Source organism: Solanum dulcamara, chromosome 7, assembly GCF_947179165.1.
Source record: "Solanum dulcamara chromosome 7, daSolDulc1.2, whole genome shotgun sequence".
In the NCBI taxonomy this organism is placed as follows: Eukaryota; Viridiplantae; Streptophyta; class Magnoliopsida; order Solanales; family Solanaceae; genus Solanum; species Solanum dulcamara.
In genome coordinates, this window is record NC_077243.1 from 33,816,810 (window position 1) to 33,828,615 (window position 11,806).

Here is an 11,806-nt window from a genome sequence, read left to right on the forward strand (position 1 = left end):
TCCCAGGATAGAACGATTACTCACCAAAGTAGAGGTACTGCAAATCTTTGATGACAGCGAACCACTTGAAGGATGTATATCACACGATTTTAGGAAGTGCAGAAAGAAGAAGAAGAAGAGGGTATGTTCAGAATTTTGTATGGAACATTCTGAAGATTTACAGATATATATAGACTGTTTATACCTTTTCAGAAAAGGCACCTGTTGGGAAAAGGTTTGCCTGTTGAGAAGGTTTGCAACTTTTCGGACAAGGTTGCAACCATTCAAAAATCTGTTGGAAAAAACGGAGGGAAATTTTAAATTAATCCGGGAAAAAATGGGTCGCGGGTCGCGGGTCAGGATTTTTTTTTTCACTTAATTAATTGATTAAATAAATAATATTAATTAATTAAAATTTAAAGAAAATTTTGTCCAAAAAGATTATCAATCAATCATATCAATTGACCAAATCCAAATCCAAATCCAAATCCAAATCCAAATCCAAATCCAAAGCCGAAGCCGAAGCCGAAGCCGAAGCCATAGCCGTAGCCGTAGCCGAAGCCGAAGCCGAGCCGAGCCGAGCGAGCGACGACGACGACGGCGCGAGGGGAGACCCTCTTCTTGACCCTTTAGCAACATGAAAGAGTGCTTCTATTTTTAAATAGGAGACTTTTCATTTCCACCACCTATGTGGGACCAAAGCTTATTTAATAAAATAAGAGAGAACATATCATTTCCTCTCCACTTCTTTTTCCCTCAATTTCCCATTCAACCTATCAATTAAACCCAACAATCCCCCACATGAATGGGGAATGTCTACAAGATAAAGGAATGCACGGATAAGTGTGTGATATACAAGCGAAGATTAATTGCATCTGGATAAGTAGGTTTCCCTTTGAACTTTCCATAGTGAACTTATATAGGATATACTCGATCAATCGGTAGATGCGATATCTTTGAACCGTCGAACTTTGTTGTATAACTAGACAACATAAGTCACACAATCAATCATCAACAATCTATGGTTCTCACGGTTGTGTTCATTTCAGCCATGAACACCGCCTGGTTTCGTGAATGCATAGAGAATGGGCCTTTACTGTCATTCCCCTTGAAGCGGCTTATACTTCACATTCACATAGGTGATTTCTAAACGTGTAGTCCTATAGACACACTATCTAGTTATTTTCCGTCAGATTTAGATAATCATTAAAAAACCTTTAAAGCTTTATTAACTCATTAAAAGCCTTAAGGTTTTATCCTTTGTTTCTGAACATTGTCATCATCACGAGAATGGGTTGAGTTATTTGACAATGTTGAACCGTCAATCATAACTTTGTTTGATCTCTTTGAACCTAGTTCTTGGGATCTCCAGTCTACTAGGTAGAGTTACCGCCATGTTGACTTGTCCTAGGCCTTAACCCCATTCCCCTCGATGATCTTTCAACAGCCTCTCTAGATAAGCCTTTTGTTAGTGGATCCGATATATTATCTCTTGACTTTACGTAGTCAATAGTGATAACACCACTAGAGAGTAGTTGTCTAACAGTATTGTGTCGCCGTCGAATGTGACGCGATTTTCCATTATACATAACATTTCCTGCCCTTCCTATTGTCGTTTGGCTATCACAATGTATACATATGGGTGTCAAAGGTTTGGGCCAAAATGGAATATCTTCCAAAAAATTTCGAAGCCATTCAGCTTCTTCACCACCCTTGTCTAAAGCTATAAATTCAGACTCCATTGTAGAGCGGGCAATGCATGTCTGTTTTGATGATTTCCAAGACACTGCTCCTCCACCAACGGTGAAAACATATCCACTTGTGGATTTAACTTCAGATGATCCGGTGATCCAGTTTGCATCACTATATCCCTCAATTACTGCGGGATATTTATTATAATGCAAAGCATAATTTTGGGTATGTTTCAAATACCCCAAGACTCGTTTCATTGCCATCCAATGAGTTTGATTAGGATTATTCGTGAATCGACTCAACTTGCTAATAGCACATGCTATATCTGGTCGTGTACAATTCATAATATACATCAAACTTCCCAAAACTCGTGCATAGTCCAATTGTGAGTCACTTTTACCTTCATTCTTTTGAAGTGCAAAACTTACATCAATTGGAGTTTTTGCAATATTGAAATTTAAATATTTAAACTTATCAAGTATATTTTCAATATAATGTGACTGTGATAATGCTAGACCTTATGGAGTTTTATGGATCCTAATTCCTAAGATTAAGTCAGCAACCCCTAAGTCTTTCATGTCAAATTTGCTAGCAAGCATACGCTTCGTAGCATTTACATTGGCAATGTCTTTACTCATTATCAACATGTCATCAACATATAAACAAACAATGACTTCATGATTTGGAGTATTTTTAATGTAAACACATTTGTCACACTCATTAATCTTAAATCCATTTGCCAACATTGTTTGGTCAAATTTTGCATGCCATTGTTTAGGTGCTTGTTTAAGTCCATAAAGTGACTTAACAAGTTTTCACACTTTCCTTTCTTTACCTGGAACTACGAAACCCTCAGGTTGTTCCATATAAATTTCTTCCTCCAATTCTCCATTTAAGAAAGCCGTCTTAACATCCATTTGATGAATTTCAAGACCATATACAGCTGCAAGTGCCACTAACACCCGAATAGATGTTATTCTTGTTACCGGCGAGTATGTGTCAAAGTAATCAAGACCTTCTTTTTGTCTATAACCTTTGACCACAAGTCTTGCCTTATATTTATCAATAGTGCCATCAACTTTCATTTTCCTTTTAAATATCCATTTTGATCCTAAAGGTTTATTTCTAGGAGGAAGATCAACCAATTCCCATGTATGGTTATTCAAAATTGATTGAATCTCACTATTGATTGCCTCTTTCCAAAATGCTGAATCAGAAGAAGACATTGCAGCTTTAAATGTTTGAGGCTCATTTTCAAGCAAGAATGTCACAAAATCTGGTCCAAAGGAAGTAGATATCTTTTGACGTTTGCTACGCCTTGGATCCTCTTCGATTGGTTTACTTCCCTCTTGAACTTCTCTTGGTCGTTTAGATCTTTTACTTGAGGATTCACTTTTAGTTTTATATGGATAAATATTTTCAAAAAATTCAGCATTATCTGATTCAATTACCGTATTAACATTAATTTCAGGATTGTCCGATCTGTGAACCAAAAATCGACAAGCTTTGCTGTTTGTAGCATAGCCAATAAAAACACAATCCACGGTCTTTGGTCCAATTTTTACCCTTTTGGGCAAATGAACTTGGACCTTTGCTAAACACCCCCACACTTTGAAATATTTCAAGTTGGGTTTTCTTCCTTTCCATAGTTCATATGGAATAGTTTGTGTTTTGCTGTGGGGTACTCTGTTGAGTATTCGATTAGCTGTAAGGATAGCTTCCCCCCACAAGTTCTGCGGTAAACCAGAACTTATCAATAAAGCATTCATCATTTCTTTTAATATTCGGTTTTTCCTTTCCGCAACTCCATTTGATTGAGGTGTGTAGGGGGCAGTAGTTTGATGAATAATTCCATATTCTAAACATATCTTTTCAAAAGGAGATTCGTATTCTCCACCCTATCACTTCTAATCATTTTTATCTTTTTATTCAATTGATTTTCTACTTCGTTCTTGTATTGCTTAAATGCATCAATTGCTTCATCCTTACTATTAAGCAAATATACATAACAATATCGAGTGCAATCGTCAATAAAAGTTATAAAATATTTCTTTCCACCACGAGTTGGTGTAGACTTCATATCACAAATGTCTGTGTGAATCAATTCTAATGGACTAGAATTCCTTTCAATAGATTTATAAGGATGCTTAGCATACTTAGATTCAACACATACTTGACATTTTGATTTATTGCAATCAAAGTTAGGCAATATATTTAAATTAATCAGTTTTCGCAAGGTTTTATGATTGACATGTCCTAAACGTGAATGCCATAAATTATTTGACTCAAGTAAGTAAGAAGAAGCTTGAACTTTATTATCATCAACAACCATTACATTTAGTTTGAAAAGACCCTCAGTGAGGTAGCCTTTTCCTAGATACATTTCATTCTTACTGACAACTACTTTGTCTGAAACTAGAACACACTTGAATCCATTCTTGATAAGAAGGCCGGCAGACACCAAATTCTTTCGCATTTCTGGAACATGATACACTTTGTTCAGCGTCACCACCTTGCCGGATGTCATTTTCAGAAATACTCTCCCATATCCTTCAATCTTTGCAGTTGCAGAATTTCCCATATAGATCGTCGCATCAGGTGCTGCAGGGGAATAAGTAGAGAAGGCTTCTCGGACTGCACACACATGCGAAGTAGCTCCTGAATCAAGCCACCATTCTTTGGAATTACCTACTAAGTTGCATTCTGATAGCATTGCACACAGATCATCAATAGCTTCTTTATTTTCCACCATATTGGCTTGTCCCTTTCTCTTGTCCTTTTTCGGAAGACGACAATCTGGAGCTTTGTGTCCAACTTTCCCACAATTATAACAATTGCCCTTGAACTTTTTCTTGTTCTGCTCCTGATTCTTTCCAAAAGGTTGCTTCCTTTTCTTATTCTTTGGAGCAGCATCTTTAACGATGTTCGCTCCCATAATTGTTGAATTTCCACGCAACTTCTTTTCTGCTGTTTTGTTATCTTCCTCAATCTTGAGACGAATCACAAGATCTTCCAACTTCATTTCCTTACGCTTGTGCTTTAGATAATTTTTGAAATCTCTCCACGAAGGAGGTAACTTTTCTATCATCGCAGCCACTTGAAATGCTTCATTAACTACCATGCCTTCAGCAATAAGGTCATGAAAAATAAGTTGCAGTTCTTGAACCTGGGTTCCAACAGTCCTGCCATCTATCATTTTATAGTCTAGGAACTTAGCAACCACAAACTTTTTCAAACATGCGTCTTCAGTCTTGTACTTCTTCTCAAGTGCATCCCACAATTCTTTAGAAGTTTTTATAGCAATGTAGACATTATACAAATCATCATCCAAAGCACTTAGGATATAACCCTTGCATAGAAAATCTGCCTGTGTCCATGCCTCAGTAATCATAAACTTTTCATTGGCCGGCATATCAGCAGCGGGCACAGGAGGGTCTTCATTGGTGAACTTCTGCATACCAAGAGTGGTAAGCCAAAAGAACACCCTTTGCTGCCATCCTTTGAAATTGGCTCCAGAAATTTTTCCTGGTTTTTCTGCCGGTGGCACAGAAGTGCGGCTTGTTGCAGCAACAGTCGCAGAAGTAGTAGCAGTATCACTTGTCATTTTCTTTCACTGTCAAAATAGACAAATTGTCTTAATATTTCAGAATATCAGACCTTTTACAAAAAAACAACGATGAAGTTTTTATACTCTTCAAATCGTTGTACAAGTATGAACTTTAATATTCCAACGAAGTTTTTATACTCTTCAAGTCAGAATATTTATTTCATACGGAGTAGAAAACCACACAGGTTTTAGTCTCCAAAAGTATAATACAGTTTAATCAAAAAACAAAATAACGATAATTTCCTTAAGATTGTTAGTAAACTGTATTGGAAAATATTAAACAGTAACAGAAACTTCTGAAAATAATAAAAACAGACTCTGAAAATATTAATGCAGAAACAGAATCGAGCCCACTGAATGCACAGTGTGTCCTTAAGGAAATTATTCCCCTCAAAGTACCCGAGGTTTTTGGAATCTTTCCTCCCAGGATAGAACGATTACTCACCAAAGTAGAGGTACTGCAAATCTTTGATGACAGCGAACCACTTGAAGGATGTATATCACACGATTTTAGGAAGTGCAGAAAGAAGAAGAAGAAGAGGGTATGTTCAGAATTTCGTATGGAACATTCTGAAGATTTACAGATATATATAGACTGTTTATACCTGTTGAGAAGGTTTGCAACTTTTCGGACAAGGTTGCAACCATTCAAAAATCCGTTGGAAAAAACAGAGGGAAATTTTAAATTAATCCGGGAAAAAACGGGTCGCGGGTCAGGATTTTTTTTTCACTTAATTAATTAATTAAATAAATAATATTAATTAATTAAAATTTAAAGAAAATTTGGTCAATCAAATCAATTGACCAAATCCGAAGCCGAAGCCTAAGCCTAAGCCTAAGCCGAAGCAGAAGCCGAGCGACGACGACGACGGCGCGAGGGGAGACCCTCTTCTTGACCCTTTAGCAACATGAAGGAGTGCTTCTATTTTTAAATAGGAGATTTTTCATTTCCACCACCTATGTGGGACCAAAGCTTATTTAATAAAATAAGAGAGAACATATCATTTCCTCTCCACTTCTTTTTCCCTCAATTTCTCATTCAACCTATCAATTAAACCCAACAGTTTCAAAACCATGTGTCTGGCATTCATGCTAGGTGAATATGACATAGCTCTCCTTCTTGTTGCATCACTGCACCAGTTTGCATGTGACACCAATAGCTATTTTTGCAGCCTTCTTCCCTCAGCCATACATCATGCTTGTACCTCCAAAATTTCCCTTCATCTCTTTGAAGAGCCACCTTCTGTCCCCTCTGGAACCTTTTCACCGCCATACTTCACCACTATAAATTGATAAATTCATTATCCTCAGCATATATCATTAATAAACCACATTATATGCATTTCTTTCATTTGATAATCTCAAGTGAAAAGAGACCACTTACTATATAGTCCTAATTCAAACTCTTGGGTTCACTTTGACCACTTGTAGCATTTAAATCTCTTCTTCGTTTCCATTTGTATTTTACTTAAACTTAATCATGGTGTTATTTCATGAAATTGTTGAGCCTTTGAGTGATCCTATGAGAGAGTTGTTAGAACTTGGAGATGATGAAGAAAATATCAGCTACAATGATCTCAAGAAACGGATGTGGAAGGACTGGATGAAATTTCAGAGGCTCAAAGATAAGCGAGAAAGCTCATGTAAGGATCCAGTACATGAAACAGAAGCTAAGCAAGAAGAACAATGTCACCGCAAAAAGACGTCAAGAACTCAAGATTCAATTCTCAAGTACATGGTTAAGATCACGGAGGTTTGCCAAGGTCAAGGCTTTGTTTACGGAATAGTGCCTGAGAAGGGGAAACCGGTTAGTGGATCATCGGATAGCTTAAGAGAATGGTGGAGGGAGAAGGTGAGATTTGAACAGAGTGCCCCTGCTGCCATTGCTGATTTCTTGCCCAAATTAGTAGAGGACAGCATCATCTTGGATACTTCCTCCCATATTCATCTCTTAGAAGATTTGAGAGATGGTTCTTTAAGCACACACTCGTTTCTACCCTCATGCAACATTGTGACCCTCCACAAAGGATTTTCCCTTTAGAAAGAGGATTAGCCCCACCTTGGTTGCCAACAGGGAAGGACCTCTGGTGGGGTGATCAGGGATTAGCCCAAGAACAAGGTCCACCACCTTACAGGAAGCCACATGATCTCAAGAAGGCTTGGAAGGTAACTGTTTTGGCTGCAATCATCAAGAATATGACTCCCAATTTAGATAGAATGAGGAGGTTGGTGACACAGTCCAGGAGCTTGCAAAATAAGATGACAGCCAAAGAAACAGCCACTTGGTCTAAATTGGTTAACCAAGAAGAAGCCCTTGTCGATTTAACTGACAAGTCTCTTAAGATTTCATCATCCGAGGAAGAAGAAAAAGGCAAAGAAGATGTTGGTTTGGTTCCCAAGAATGTATTTGTCCATGGCTCTGCTCCGAGAAAAAAAGACAAGAGGAAGTGCAACTTTGAGCGTGAATTGGGTTTCGAGTTAGTGGATAAAATCAGTAGAATTGAGCAAGACACAAGATGTTCCTATGGCGAAAATATCAAATGTGAAGACCAACTTAACTTTGTTGACGCACAAATGCAGCCACATGAAGAATGGATAGCTAAAGAAGAAGAGATTTCTCTACATGATTGGATGAACATTGAGATCCAGAGGAGCTTCAACAATTATCATGCACAATTTACTGCTTGTAGTGGAATTCAGAAGAATTTTGAAAACTATTCAGAAGAAAATGTCCTTGAACAGCTTCTCTCTGATCCGGGCACTTATGGAAGCATGAACATAGATAGCACTCAATCAGAAGCTGTTCTAAATCAAGAGGATGTGACTTCTATTTGGCAATTTTAGTAGGAATATAGATTGAGCAGTCCATTAATAAGAGTGTTGCTAGAAAGACAAAACATGTTGACTGCATTTCTTCTTTTAGAAATTGAGTAGTGAACACAAAAATAAAACAGAGACATAAAATAATAAATTCTAGTACTAGTTTCGCTGACCATTAAAAAGGAGTCTGCATTGGATTGTTTATGGGAACTCTTTACAGCCCAACACAACATACGTCATTCACGTAATTATATACACTTGCAAAGTTAAGGATGCATTTAGAAATCGTATAGGTTCTCTTTGATACTTTCAGAAATCATCTAGGTTCTTCTTGATGCTTTCAAAAACCGTTTAGGTTCTTTTTAGGAAGATTCCTTTTTTCTTTTATGTCCTATTGAGATGAAGGGATCATCTCGTCTGGTGGTGTTAGATCAGAAAGGTGACCACATCTAGTTCTGAAGTTGGCCTAACCTAACTTGCTTACATGCTCATAGAGTTTTTAATCTGAAATGTTGTAAGATGGTTTTCTTGCTCAATGAAGTCATTCTGGATTCTTGACTCGTCTCATTCCGAGCCTTTGGCTAGTTTGACATTGGGTCTTAGCTGTCACCGAGGCATGGTCCCTTCTCTTGATCTACTTTGATTACACATAATTTATCTGGCACTATTGAAATTTCAAAATTCACACTTCTATACTTTGATCATGAATTCAAACATAGAAGCTTTAAATTATTTGAAATAAAATTTAACTATTTAAAAAGTATTATAAATCACAATAGTTAACAAGTTAAAGTATTCAAAAGATATCAAAAATAATCGGATCAAAAAAAAAATTGTTTGACTCTTCAAATCCAACTCACATAAATACACCTTTATATATTATTGTGTTGTATTTATATATTCAATTAATGTGTCTATCTTGTATAATAGTATATAAAAATGTATCAACCTTAGTGCAAAAATTTATAAACGTCGCTAGCTACAGTGACAAACTTTCTTCTGTGACTTTTAGTTGTAATTCTTGTTCAAAAATAGTTCAGATCTCCACTACATGACTTCAGATTTGTAGACAATCTCTTTCGACTATTTCTAACTGGTCTAAATAACACTCGCTCCAAATTCTCACAAAACACAAATTGATTTTTTTTTTGGTAATAAGCCTGGGCAAGGAGTAAGAGCGTAAAAATCTCATAATGTATTGTAGTTTGATTATAAATGTTTCTAGTCTTCTAGGAATGGCAACGAGGTTGGGTGGGGCAGAATACATGGATGTTTGGTTAAATTTTTAAATTTAGCCTATTTTGAATTATTTTTTTAAAGTGTTCTTCAAAAATATTATTTTTGATAAGCAACAGTTTGTATTTAACCAATTAACTTAAAAACACTTTGGAGTAATAGTTAGTGTTTGATAAAAAATTTAAAAGTACCTCTAAGTGTATTTTTTTAGAAAAATATTTTTGAAAAAAAAACTATATTCTTAGCTTCTGAAAATAACTTATGTTATTCTCAGAAATACTTATTTTCTCTCAAAAATTTCGATTTACAAAATAAGTATTTTACAAAAAAAGAAGAAGAAGCAATTTTATCCCGCAAAAGCATGGCTAACAGGCTATTGACCTGCAAAACTTTCAATCTGCCCCAAATAACTATCTTTTCTATTTTAACTTGCCTGCTTTGCACCCCTTATTTTTTTTTCCTACTTTCAAAAATAACAAAGATTTGAAGCATATTTAGGCTCCTCGGCTATAGTTTGCTTAATTACATTTCATAGATATAGTTTTAGTTGCTATGTCAATTTTCGTTTTTATATCTCGCTGCATTATGAAATTGGGCTTTTCCGTTTGTATATCTCGTTGCATTATATAAATTGGGCTTTCAAAGAGATTGTATATATTTGTTTCCAGATTTGCTTTGGAGATCTGTATATTCGCTTTCAAATTTATATATGAGCCCCCAGATTTGTATAATAGGAAATTTCATTAAACTATAGTCAATTCGCGTAATTAATTGAAACTATACCCTTATTGCATAATATAATAGTAATATTTGTCAATCCGTGTCCTTTTTTTTTTCCATTTCGTTACTCTTATCTTTATTTATTTTTAGCTTTCCAATTTCTTCAACTCAAAACTTATGATATTAGTGCCAATTCCTTCATTGGAACGATGAAAGTCTACCCTGAATGTTGCAATCCCAAATATTTTCATGATGATGTTAAAGATCATACGCTCCTACCTTCTTAAATCTTCAGAAGGGGCAACATAAAGGAGTAGAGTTCGAGGAATATTAGAGAGAGTTGTGTTCTCGCTTAAGGTCCTCACAATTATACTAAGGATATTAACATTAGATTAAAATTGATTCAGAAGAAGTGATGGAGCACAGTGAAATTTTATTGATAAATACATATTAAATTTTTAATTAATTCTTAAATTAATGATATATTAACCAAGTTAAATTATTGGTTAATAAAGTTGGATTAATATTTAAGTTTATGATTTAAATAAAGTCCAAATTATATTTGAGTCAGTATATTAAGTTGACAAGACGAGCCCAACTCATGCTCTTCAAGCCCAAGATCTTCTAAAATTACTTGAAGATCAAAATGCCCTCAAAACACGACTATATAAAGGGGTCTTTATAACAGCAAAAGGAACAAGAAAAAGAACAAAGAGAGACATACATAGAAAAGCTCTGCTCTTTAGTGGTGATACGCAAGTCTTCCGCATGCAAAGAAGTCTTCGTCTCCAAGTGGTGAGCCGCCAGTTCCCATATTCTCTATAAGTATTTCATCGATTCAAAAACAAAGTAAAATTCTTGAGTTGAAGATCATGAGGAGAAGAATCAGATAATTACGTCTATTTCATTAGATTTTACAAAGATTGTAACCTTCACATAAATTCTTGAAATATAAATATCATTATTTGTCGCTATTTTTCCTTCTTAATTGCTATTTTTTAGGAACGGAAATTTATCGCTTACCATTACATAATATGTACTGTTGGGGTTAATTTTTGGACTCCAGTTAAGAAATGTGTTGAAGATAATTAGTGTTAATGACATATTTTGGAAGTCCCAAAATTTTCTAATTTACATAAGCTTCCTACTCCTCCACTCATCCTCCACCTCCTCACCTTATGATGAGATGATCAAATAATTTTTGATCACTTAAACAATTATTGATTGTTGTTGGATGGCCAACATATATAATCCTCTCGATTGTTGCACTCCCCCCCTCCTCCCCCCCCCCCCCCCCCACAAATCTTATCCATAAATTGCACAATAAATTAATACAAACAAAAAATAAGGAGGAGGAGGAGATGAAACCCAGAAGTAGATAAGGACGGAGAGATGAAGCACAAAGAAGATAGGAAGAGGATAAAGATGAACAAATAAAGTGTCATGATCCAAGCTAGGTCCTAGGCGTGACACGACGATTAGAATTTCGAATGATTCCAATCAAGCATCTTAGCATATCCTACACAAGAAGACATAAGGTAATTAAAGCATAACAAGAAACATCATAAGTGCGGAATGATAGTCTCAACATGAATATCTTGATAAAAGAGAAATCAACCTCAAAGTAAAAGGAAATGACAACATTGACTCCATGAATATCTAACATGCCTCTACTAACCTAGATGGGGCACAAGAAAAGCTCCTATCTCACCCAAAATATAGAAGATAAGTCATAGAAAGAAACATAAAATC

The 11,806-nt window shown here is 35.7% G+C and overlaps 1 pseudogene; it reads left to right on the top strand.

The window, feature by feature from the left end:
* Window positions 1-6,364: 6,364 nt before the first annotated feature.
* LOC129895617 (putative ETHYLENE INSENSITIVE 3-like 4 protein) lies at window positions 6,365-8,281 on the top strand (annotated as a pseudogene).
* The last annotated feature ends 3,525 nt before the right edge of the window (window positions 8,282-11,806 follow it).